The sequence below is a fragment of the Triticum aestivum genome, chromosome 7D (genome assembly GCF_018294505.1).
Source record: "Triticum aestivum cultivar Chinese Spring chromosome 7D, IWGSC CS RefSeq v2.1, whole genome shotgun sequence".
Lineage (NCBI taxonomy): Eukaryota > Viridiplantae > Streptophyta > Magnoliopsida > Poales > Poaceae > Triticum > Triticum aestivum.
In genome coordinates, this window is record NC_057814.1 from 543,713,829 (window position 1) to 543,726,007 (window position 12,179).

Genomic DNA, 12,179 nt, shown 5'->3' on the forward strand with positions numbered 1-12,179 from the left:
TGCGAGGGGGCCCTTCCCCCTCTTGGGCGCCTCCGCCTCCAGATTTGTGGAGGCCGCCCTCTTCCTCCTCCCCCCATCAGGGGGAGAGTTGCTTTCTTCCTCCTCCTCGTCGCCATCTTCGGCGGCAGAGTGAGTCTTGTCTTCGGACGTCACGTCCGAAGCGCCCTTGCGGCGAGGGCCACTTTTGGCCCACTTGGCCTTCTTCTTCGGTGCCTTGTAGGGCGCCGGAACCAGCATCTTCGCTAGGAGCAGGATGACTGGTTCCTCGGGCAGCGGAGCCGGACACCGAATCCTTTCCGATTTCTCTGTCCATACCTGAAAGGATAAAATAGTAAAGTTTAGATATCCTCCTTGAACAAGCAAGTAGAGGATGCGCCTTGAGACGTGACTTACCGCACTGGCAGGATGGGCAAGATCATGCCCGTGATCCGAGTCTATGTCCGGCGGCGTTTTGTTGCCCTTAAAGAGCAACTTCCAGACATCTTCGTGAGTAGTTCCGAAGAGTCTCTCCAAGGTTTTGTGTTTCTCCGGATCAAATTCCCATAAAGGGCATGTTCGGCTCTAGCACGGAAGGATCCGGCGAACTAGCATCACCTGGATCACGTGGACGAGCTTGATGTTTTTGTCCACCATGCCTTGGATGCGCGTCTGCAGCGCTATCAGCTCGTCCGACGAAGACCAATTTGGGCCCTTCTCTATCCAGGAGGTGAGCCGCATTGGAGCTCCGGATTTGAACTCGGGAGCTGCGGCACAGGTGGCGTCGTGAGGCTCTATGATATAGAACCATGGCTTCTGCCACTCCTTGACGGTCTCCACGAAGGTACCTTTGGGCCATGTGACATTGGGCATCTTGCTCACCATGGCACCTCCGCACTCCGCGTGTTGGCCATCCACCACCTTCGGCTTCACGTTGAAGATCTTGAGCCATAGTTTGAAGTGGGGAGGAATGCGGAGGAAGGCCTCGCACACGACAATAAATGTTGAGATGTTGAGGAAGGAGTTCGGGGCTAGATCATGGAAATCTAGCACGTAATAGAACATAAGTCCGCGAACGAATGGGTGGAGAGGAAACCCTAACCCGCGGACGAAATGGGGGATGAACACCACCCTCTCATTGGGCTTCGGGGTGGCGACAACTTGCCCCTTGGCCGGAAGCCGGTGGGCGATTTCTTTCGCCAGATACCCGACCTCCCGAAGCTCGGCGATATCCTTCTCCTTAACGGAGGAGGCCATCCACTTGCCTTGCCCTCCAGATCCGGACATGGTTGAGTGCTTTCTTGAGGAGGAAAAGGTGAGGACTTGGGCGCTGGAGCTCAAGAATGGAAGGACGGAGAAAGAGAGAAGGCGTGGGGGAAAGAAGGGAGTCCTTGTCTCCTTATAAAGGTAGTTAATATCAAACACCTCCCCACTCACCTTAAAACTTGCCTATTCCCAAGGGTTGTGCAAACGGCACGGTTGGATTACCCACGCCCGTATTGATGAGAATCCCGCAATAAGGGGACACGATCTCTGCTTCGACAAGACGTGCCAATGAAAACCGCGTCTCGAAACGCGGAACAGCGGACGGAAATGGTTCGAAATAATGACCGGGCAGACGTGATGTCACATTAAAAAAAGTTTTCAGCGGATTGGACTCGTGAAATATTATACTCTATGCGGTTGTGTGTGGTACTTGTGTTCCAGATCAGGATACATTCATTGCGTCCGAAGACTATGTTGGAGTATTCGGAGAAGGGAACCCGCCTTGCAATGCCGAAGACAATCTGCATGTCGGACACCTCGTCATTGAAGCCTGGTTCAGGGGCTACTGACGGAGTCCTGGACTAAGGGGTCCTCGGGCTTCCGGCCAGTTAGCCATGGGCCGGACTGTTGGGCTATGAATCTACAAAGACCGAAGACTCTACCCGTGTCTGGATGGGACTCTCCTTGGCGTGGAAGGCAAGCTTGGTGACCAAATATGAAGATTCCCTTCTCTGTAACCGACTTTGTGTAACCTTAGATCCCTCCGGTGTCTATATAAACCGGAGAGCTGGGTCCATAGAGAACAATCATAATCGTAGTCATACAGGCTAGACTTCTAGGGTTTTAGCCATTATGATCTCGTTGTAGATCAACTCTTGTAATACTCATATTCATCAAGATCAATCAAGCAAGAAGTAAGGTATTACCTCCATAGAGAGGGCCCGAACCTGGGTAAACATTGTGTCCCCTGTCTCCTGTTACCATCAACCTTAGACGCACAGTTCAGGACCCCCTACCCGAGATCCGCTGGTTTTGACACCGACAGTGGGCGGCGTTCTCCTTCCTTGGTGAGATAGATATTCCTGACGATGTGTCAAGGAATCAGGTGCCATGTTGGAGGAAAGATTCGAAGAGGGGGCGGAGGAGGGCGCGTTTGTGGTGGATGTGATGGAGACAAACTAGCCAGCATGTAAAGAGGACAAGGAGAAGCAATAAGAGAGATGTGGTTTACAAATCAGTTAGTGCAAAAATACAAGCACATGGAGCAACCATAGTGTCGGAGTAAGTGACCACGGGTAGCCTCATCTGCTCCCCATGGCGATTCAAGACATCGGGGCCGGCTGCGCCCGTCAAGCCTCAAGGACGAAGAGCCGCCTTCTTGGGGCCGGCTAGTCCAAGCGGCCGACTGCCAGAGGGCGGCAGTCCTCAGAAGAAAGCTGAGACGGGCCGACTCCTAGTAGGTGTCCTCCAGAGAGGCCGGCTCCTAGCAGGCGGCCCCTCACGCCCTCAAAGTTAGCACCCACATAATTACGACGAGATGGGGCATGGCTACAGTGCAGCCTGCCACCCCCGAATCCCGGGTAGAGCGTGGCCACAACTCAGCGTACCGGGTGGACATCCCTAGGCCGGCGCGACACTGTTGCCACGCATCCCATGACGTCACCCATGGCAGAGAAGGCCATGCTCCCACTACAGGCTGTCAGTACGGCCCGCAGGCGGCGGGCCCTACGTGTCCGTGAGAAGCCAGAAGGCGGCGAGAGAGGAAGCTAGGGCTAGCCTCATTCTTCTTCCCCCACTAGAGAAACAGCTCAAGGAGCAAGCTTGTAGCCACCATTGTTGCTTGAGTGATCATGCGGAGACCCCGCAGAGCAGGAGTAGTGGTGTTATCTCCTAGGAAAGCCCCGAACCTGGGTAAGTTTTGTCGGCGGGCATGTTTGTGCCTTATCCCGTTTCCAAGCACCGGTGACGTATTATTAGCCCCCTCCATGATAAGGTACCCTTTGGCACATGTCGCACGACACACCCGATATTTGGCGCCCACTGTGGGGCTAGGTGCACCGTCGTCCGGAGATCTATTCTAGACGGGAGCCTTGTTCCTCCCTAGCGAGTGCAGCCAGCCTGGCACGCCTGATGGCGTTTGCGCCGACGAACTGCATGGCGCTGAGCTCGCCTGCGCGGTGAGCTGCCTCGCTGACCTCATCGGCGAGATCCGCCTCCCCGACGATCCCGCGCCCGACGCGGGAGCAGCCATCTCCGAAAGCTGCCTCCTCGACCTCCTTGGCAAGCTCGACATCGCCAATGAGTCGGCCTCTGACCTGGAGTCAATCAGATCCACCGACTCGATGCTTGTCGACTCCGACACGGCATCCCTTGACGCCTTCCCCAGCAACATGGTGATCATCGACGACCCGCACCCTCGCGCCGACAGCGGAGGCAGCACCGTCACGGAGGTGCTCGTCATCAGCCACGACGGAGCCTCTGATGGCGCTCCTCAAGACCCGTTGTAGGCGGCAATGCGGGACCTGTCCACTCCCATCGCGGCAGGCGCCGGCGCCGAGTCGCTAGAAGCCCACCGCGTCTCGCTCATCGAGAACGCCAAGAAGTTGGCCACCATGAGACGCCTCTCCAAAGCCTACCAGCGCAAGATTGACCGTGCTGTTGGCGGCACCCCAGCTGTTGACGGGTCTAGCCGCGTAGGCTCGGTCCGACAGCGTGGCGCTGCCGTCGCCAGCATCTTCGGGGGAGACCGCCCTGTCTACGCCACGCCTATGGAGAACATACAAGCTTCCCAGGCGGCAGCAGACGAGATGGAACACCTTGAGGGTGACGAGCGACGCTGCATGGCGGAGCGCGTCTAGCAGCTCCTCGACGCGGCTGCCGCACAGAAGGAAGCCGGCTACCGCGTAGAAGAACCCTGCCAGCGGGTTGAGAACCTCCCCCCCCCCCCCCCCCCCGCTAAGACCAAGGCGCGACCTCCCGGATGCCGACTGGTGGCGTCCGTGACAGACGGCACCGAGAGCCGGCTGCTAGCCGCAGCCGCACACGTCTCACCATCGAGCGCAACCAAGATGGCCGCCCACGAGCAGTGGAATGTCGGGACGACTATCCGTCGCCTCCTCCTCCTCCTCGTAGGGAGAGGCGCGCCTCCCCGCCGCCTGTTGACCACCCGACACTCGGAGACTGGCTGGGCCACCGAGAAGGAGTCGGAGAGAACGATGCATGCCACCGGATCAACCGCCTTGCTCAATCCCTGGTGCTAGAAGAAGAAGACGCGATGGGCCCTCCTTGTTTCGGCCCCCGCATCCGCGAGGAGCCCTTCCCCAAAGGGTTCTCGCTGCTAAGAGACACGCCCAAGTACAACGGCTCTATGAAGCCGAAAGATTGGTTGGTTGACTACTCCACTGCCCAGCAGCATAGCAAACGGCAACAAGCATGTTGCCATGAAGTACGTTTCCGCTCATGCTCCAGGGCACGGCCCGGACATGGCTGAATAGCCTGAAGCCCCGCGGCATCAACAGCTGGGTAGATTTCACTGAAGTCTTCGTCCGCAACTTCACCAGCACCTACAAGCGGCCGCCCAAGCCCCGCCAGCTCTCGCTGTGTGTTCAAGGCCCTAATGAGTCCACTCGCGACTACCTGACGCGGTGGGCTGAACTGCGCAACTCTTGCGAAGGGGTGCACGAGGTGCAAGCCATAGAGTACTTCACTGTCGGGTGCCGAAAGGGCACCTTACCCAAGCACCGACTCCTCTGCGATGAGCCGGCTACACTCGACGAGCTGCTGATCATAGCAGACAAGTACACCACTGCCGACTCCTCCATGAAGTCGGAGCTCCGAGTGGATGCTTCTGGGAAGGTGCTCCCTCCAGCTCCTCGAACGCCGGCTGGAGACAACAGTCAGCGCCAGCAGCCGAACGACAACAAGCGCAAAGCCCCCCAGCCGGCTTCCACCAGCCGACAGGTAGCAACAGTTGAAGACCAGCAGCCTGAAGGACAATCCGGCCCCAAGCGTCAGAAGGGCGGCAAGCCATCTTGGTTGCCCGCTTTCTCCCTTGAGTAGACCCTTGATGCTCCCTGCAAGTTCCATAGTGGTGCGAAGCTGTCCAACCATACAACCCGGAAGTGCCACTGGCTCGTCCGCATCGCCAAGGGAGAAGGACTGCCTCCTCCGCCTGCTGGCCCGCCGGCTCCGCCTCCTCAGCAGCCGGCCGCTCGTCCAGCAATCGGCGCAATCCAAGATGAGTTCCCTGAAGAACATGAAGCCTATCTCGTCTTCACCAGTGTGGCTGTTGATAGGCCCAGCCGACGTCAGCAACCCCGAGAAGTAAATGCCGTTGCCTCAACTGCCCCAGAGTTCATGCACTGGTCTGAGAAGCCTATCAGTTGGAGCCGCGTAGACCACCCGGAAGTCATGCCTTCTCCGGGTTCCTATGCCCTGGTGTTGGATGCTACCCTTGCTACGGAGAGGCGAGCTGCTCGTTTCTACCGGATTCTGTTAGATGGCGGTAGCAGCATCAACATCCTTTACCGCGATACCATGGAGAAGTTGAACATCAAAGAGAAGCAGCTGCTGCCCAGTCGGACTGCGTTTCATGGCATTGTGCCCGGCTGGTCCTGCTCACCAATCGGCAAGATCAAGCACTACAAAAAAAGACATATCCATGACATTTTGGGCCGAACGAAAAAAAATTATGTCATACTTATGACACTTCTATGACAATAATTGTGACAAAACATGGTATCATCATAGATGTGGTGGGGTCCTACTTCTATGACAAAAAATCGTGATAGAAAATGGGCTTTTCTTCCTGGTCGGGCCCGAGACGGAGCTGCATGACATTCTTTGGGTCGTCCATGACGGAAAAAACCATGGTAGAAGCGAGGGCGAGGAAAATATCGGGGTCTTCCCGGTTACGGTGGGTGGTCGGGGCCGAGCGATGCAAGTTTCTCTCATACACGCACGCGCGTGGGTGCGAGGCGTTGGGCTCTAACTGAACCCGAGCGATTGCACTGCAGGCTACGCGTTACTGAACCCGAGCGATCTATCTGCTAACTGAAGCCGATCGATGCTGCCTCTGGATGAACAGTGAGCATTGCTGTGGGGTTTGGATGAACAGTTCCCGGTGGGGGTGGATGAACAGGACCCCGTGGTGTTGCCTTTGGATGAACAGGACCCCGTGGAGGGCAGGATGAGCAGGACCACCCCGTGGAGGGCAGGATGAACAGTAGACGGTGGAGGGCTGGATGAACAGTAGCCCGTGGAGGGGTGGTTGAACAGGAGCCCGTGGAGAGGGCTGGTTGAACAGTAGCCGGTGGAGTAGCGCACGGTGGAGGCTGGATGAACAGGAGCCCGTGGATGAACTGTCGCAGGTGGAGGCTGGAGGACGTCGATGGTGGATGAACAATAGCCTGTGGAGGCTGGAGGGGGTCGACGGTGGAGATGAACAGTATCCCGTGGAGTCCCGTTTTGCGGTATGCCACACCCCTCCCGATGAACAGGACCCCCGTTTCGATAGTAGCGCTCCAACACATGTCCGTTTCCTCCGTTTTGCGGTACGCCACACCCCTCCCGATCAACAGGACCCCCGTTTCGACCGTAGGAGGTCCGTTTCCTCTATTTTGTGGTACGTCAGACCCCTCCCAATGAACAGGATCCCATTTCGAACGTGGCCGGTCGAACACAAGGCCGTTTTCTCCATTCTGCGGTACGCCAGGCCTCGTTTCCATCGGTTGTTCCGTCCAAGCCCTCCCGATGAACACGACGATGCATTCCGTTCCGACCCAGCCGGTTGGCTCCCTATGAACATGACGACGACGCAGTTTCTCCGTTCTGACCCAGCCATGTACACGAGCCCTGGCCGTACGTATGCACGAGTAGGCATTTGAGACCCTGCCCGTATGTATGTACGTGGCCGTATTTTCTTTCTTGCACACTTGCCGTTGTACGTACATGTACATGCTACGTGCGCGCCTCTACTATGACATGTGTGCGCCTCTACATCGACCAGTATGTACGTACACGTTCGCGACCAGAGTGACAATGCTACGTACGCTTCGACCAGGTGGGTCCCGACTGTCACGCACTTCCTTGCGTGCGAAGATGTAGCTGGTAGGTCCGACCAGTCAGGGGGCGAATCATTTTTTTTTTGCTCGGACGCACCTCCTTGCGTGCGAAGATGTAACTGGTGGGTCCCAGCAGTCAGGGGGAAACGTTTTTTCACGAAATACGGTGGCCCGTCCGGTGGGTCCCCGCTGTCAGGTGGAGGAATAATTATTTTGCGCGTAATAAGGAGGCACTTCCTTGCTGCGGCCGTGGACCCAGCTGTCAGCCTCTCCACATGCAGTCCACGTCCGATGGAAGCCGTTCCTTGACCACGTTGACCATGCCACGCCGAGAGCACTAGGGCGGTGGACGACGGCGAGGCCTAGGAAGGGGCGACACGAAGCCAGGGAAGATGCGGCAGTGGATGCCCATGCGGAGAGGAGTACGAGGGTTCACTGGTTCGGCTACGGTGTGAGGCTGTCGTCGTCGCAGAATAACAGGGGGTGTGGGTGAGTAGAGGGATGGCCTGGCCAACTGTGGGAGTTCTAGGGGGCGGTGACGCCTCCGCGGCATCGCAGCCGGCCACGGGAGGCAAGAGCACAAGTCACGACCGGCGCTGGTTTGGGCGGCTAGAGCAAGAAGACCAGAGGTTGAAGAAGCACTACGGCCGTTGGATAGCAATCGTACGGTCAATGGAGCTAGAATCGTGCATATTGACTAAGTTGACAAAGCCATCCGTCCCCGTCAACTTAGTAGGCCCACAAGTCAGCTTCCCACTATACTGGGTCCCAGCTAGCAGGGGGACTATTCATTTTTTTGTGCGTAATAAGGAGGCACTTCCGGTGGGTCCGAGCTGACAGCGGGGGAACATTTTTTCACGAAATACAGTGGCCCGTCCGGGGGGTCCCAGCATTCAGGGGGAAACGTTTTTTCGCCAAATACAGTGGCCTGTCCGGTGGGTCCCTACTGTCAGGTGGAGGAATAATTCTTTTCCGCGTAATAAGGAGGCACTTCCTTGCGGCTGCCGTGGACCCAGCTGTCAGCCTCTCCACGACAGTACTCTTCCGATGGAAGTCGTTCCTTGAACATGTTGACCATGCCGCACCGAGAGCACCAGGGCGGTGGACGACGGCGGGGCCTAGGAAGGGGGCGAAGCGGAGCTGGGGAAGACGCGGCAGTGGATGCCCACGCGGAGAGGAGTATGAGGGTTCACTGGTTCGGCTGCGATGTGAGGCTGCCGTCGCCGCAGAATAACAGGGGGTGTGGTGAGTAGAGGGATGCCTTGGCCAGCGGTGGGATTTGTAGGGGGCGGTGACGCCTGCACGGGAGGAGGGAGCAGGCGGTCCCGCCGGCGCTGGATTTGGCAGCTGGAGCAAGAAGATCAGAGATTGAAGAAACACGACGGCCGTTGGATTGACATCCAACGGTTACGTCTGCTAGAATCGTTTGTTGACGTATATAATAACTAAAAAAATCTTGCATACGCGTCAACTTAATAGGCCCATAAGTCAGACCATTCCATCTTTTTTTAATAATTTATATATAGCTCATTGCGACTTCTTATGCAATTTATTGCAGTCCGTTTTTTTGTTTGGCCAGGGCCAATTTCGTATATTTCTGTGGGTTCCAAACTATTTTCAATACCGAAATGTCGAGCCAGATTTCAAGTACTTTGAAGATATATTTAAATTAGGTTAATGCCCAGTGAAATAGGAATCTGAAAATGTGAAAAATTCAGAAATTATAAAGTAATTGCCAATTTGTCATCTGTTTTTATATTTACAACCAATTTCATATTACTTTCAAAATTTGCAGGCGTCTTGAAAGAGTTGCAGCCCATCAGGGCGTAGAAAAATAAATAAGCCAGGATTGGGTATTCTTCAGAAAAAATAAACTGGGCTCATTTTCACAAAGAAAAAATAGCTGGGCTGGTCACATGGTGAACATAAAATATAAGCCTGGGCTAGACGGGCCACAGCCCAGTTCAAACCCTGCACCGTCTCAACAATAACAAAAAAAATACTGCTCGAGCAGCTACGTCCCAGGTGTCAGCCGATCTTGTGTTGTTCTCTTGTCTATTGACTATATACGCTCACAATGTCGTGGGTCCCAGATGTCAGGAAAACACTAGGAGGAAGCATTTTATACGCTAACATGGTGGGCCCATACTGTCATCCTCTCCACGTACATCTGCCGATTCTTGTTGTTTGTTGACCATGTTGACAACGCGAGAGGGCGGCGCCGCGGCGAGCACAATAAAGCGCGCGGAGGACGACGGCGAGGCCTCGGACGTCGGCGTTAACGATTTAGGAGACGGTGGGGCGGCGATGCATGGGCTGAGGCGCAGCCAGCCGTGGGAGGCGGAAGCAGGCGGCCCAACCGGCGCTAGTTTGGTTTGGCGGCTGGAGGAAGACAGGACTGAAGAAACACGACAGAGTGTAAAAGAAGCAGGAGTACTTAACAACCTTAACTAAAACCAGCAGGGGCACTTAACAACCATAGCTGAAAGCAGTATGAGTACTTTTACAGGTTCAACCGTACAAAGCACGCCTTGAACAGTGCTACTTTGCCTACAGTTAACCAAGGGTGAGGCCGCCAAGCCCCAGGACAAGGCCCAGGCGCCACCCCGCGCATCCACAACCTTCCGAAAGCGGCTTCATCTTCCAATGTGGTCAATAAACAGGATATTTGCTTTAGAGCCATGGAAAAGCAGAAACATAATCTTCTGTCATATTCTCCAAGATGGACGGGCCTTCATTATTTGAGACCACCCATGAATACGTATCTTTTCACCTCCAAGGGGAATGGAGTAGGTCGACATAAACATCATGTTGTGACCAAGCGCAAGTCTGACCCGACCATGGTCAGGCATCTGTATAGGAACAATAGAACTGGGCAGTTTCTGTTTCAAGAAGATCACAGTTGTAAAATTGTGTATAAGCAATAGTTTATGAACAACATATATAACAGAAAACAACTCGTACCATAAGTTTCTCGACACAGTTGGACCTGTTCAACGAGTGCAGCAGTGGCACACATATCCCACGTGGCCTTCCACCTTTGAAACACCCCACAAGGACCTCAAGACGGTCAATAAAGTGTAGGAACTTGTTACAGAATAACAGCTGAGTTGTTACAGAATAACAAACGAGCAGCCTGCTTAACTCTGAAAAAACCTACACGTGCCACCAATTATAAGAAAATATTAGTTAGAAGTAGCATCTTCGTGAGAGATTTGTTGCTACTTCTAAAGTTAAATTGTGATTAGTTAGACAGAATTGGTGGATTAAGAAGTGATCGAGGCAGCAAGCAAGAACCAGATACAAAACTAACATGGATGAACAATTGGAACGACGTCGGGGTGGAAGATCGCAGTGAAGATGAGACAAAGTTCTGCTATTTCCATCAACATTCGTGCGCCAACTTTCAGTCCGTAACAATTGAGAAACTTTATCCAAGTTCGGCCATAAAAAAAGCAGCGATCTTCTTGGTTCATGAACCCAACTCGGAACTTATATCCATGGCTTGTCTTCACTGTGACCATTAAACTGGTGTATTCAGTTATGGCAAGGCCGAGCATCTTGAGTACATGTGTTCTGGCAGAGCAAATAATGCATTGCAGGAAAAATAATATGAGAACACAATGTATTCCCTATCCAAATCTAGAAATAACTTCCTCCTTCTCGTCAGTGTTGACCATCGTACTGGTAGTACCTTTTATCCAAATATAGCAATCCAAATTTCCAAATTAGTCGACAGCATGTTCAAAAAAAACCCACCCTCCCGGATAGAGAAGAGGATTCTAGGAACATACTGTGCGTGTTTTAAAATCCTGTGTTAGGATGAGAAGGAACAAGTGTGGCATCTCGCCGAGGGCGCAGAAACCTGCAGGGTCCTCGCACTTTGGGCACTGCAAATGAAGCACACTAGATTCAGTAGGAAGAAAATGCATCAACGGCAGCGGCTGCCATCCTGGGATTACCCGCGACCAAGGGACTTGGATTTATCGGGGATGGATGAAGAATTCGTACCTGGTTCTCCATGAGAAAACCCTATGCACTCGCCGAGAGGGGGTTTTCTCTGAACAAGCAGATTAGGGAGAAGGGGATTCAGGCCTAGTGAAATATTGCCGCTTCGTCCGTCCAGCTTACTGCTTAAGCTGGAAAGGGGGGGTTTGTGATTTGACGGCTCATTGGGCATTACTGCGGCGCTACGACCGGGGTGTGTCTATCGTGCAGTTGTGCACTCTATCGGACAATGTGCGTGAGAGAGTATACAATGTGAATAAGTCGAGTTGGGCTCAAACATGGTGATATATCGTTTTTGTCCAAGAAAGAGCGAGGTCAATCGAGACATACAAAGAGAGAGAGAGAGAGGGAGAGAGAGTGTGTGTGTGTGTGGCCCGCCATGAGGTCGAAAGAGTGGGGGCGGCTTCGATGGACTGACCTAGATAGACAATCTGCGTGAGAGAGTATAGAGTGTGTCGATCGAGGCCCGAACAGGGAGATATATCATTTGTGTGTGAAAGAAAACGAGGTTAAACGAGACTCAGATAAAGAGAGCGAGATTGAGCGAGTGTGGCCCGCCGTGCGGAAGAAAGAGTGAGAAAGTCTCGAGGGAGTCACTTAGATAGACAACGTGCGTGCGTGCGCATGACAGGTTGCGGGGCTAGATAGGCAATGCATGTATTTAGCGCGAGAGGGTGAGAGGGAGAGGGACAGAGAGAGAGCTCGGCATGGGGTGCAATGGCGGGAGTGTGAGGTCAATACATTTCGTAACAGAGTGGAAAAAGGGGTTGTGTAGTTGAGAGAGTTAGAGATCGAAACATGGAGAGAAAGAATGGATGTGTGTTGGAAACCGATAGCTTCCTAAGGTGGTTAGGAGAGGAAGATTGA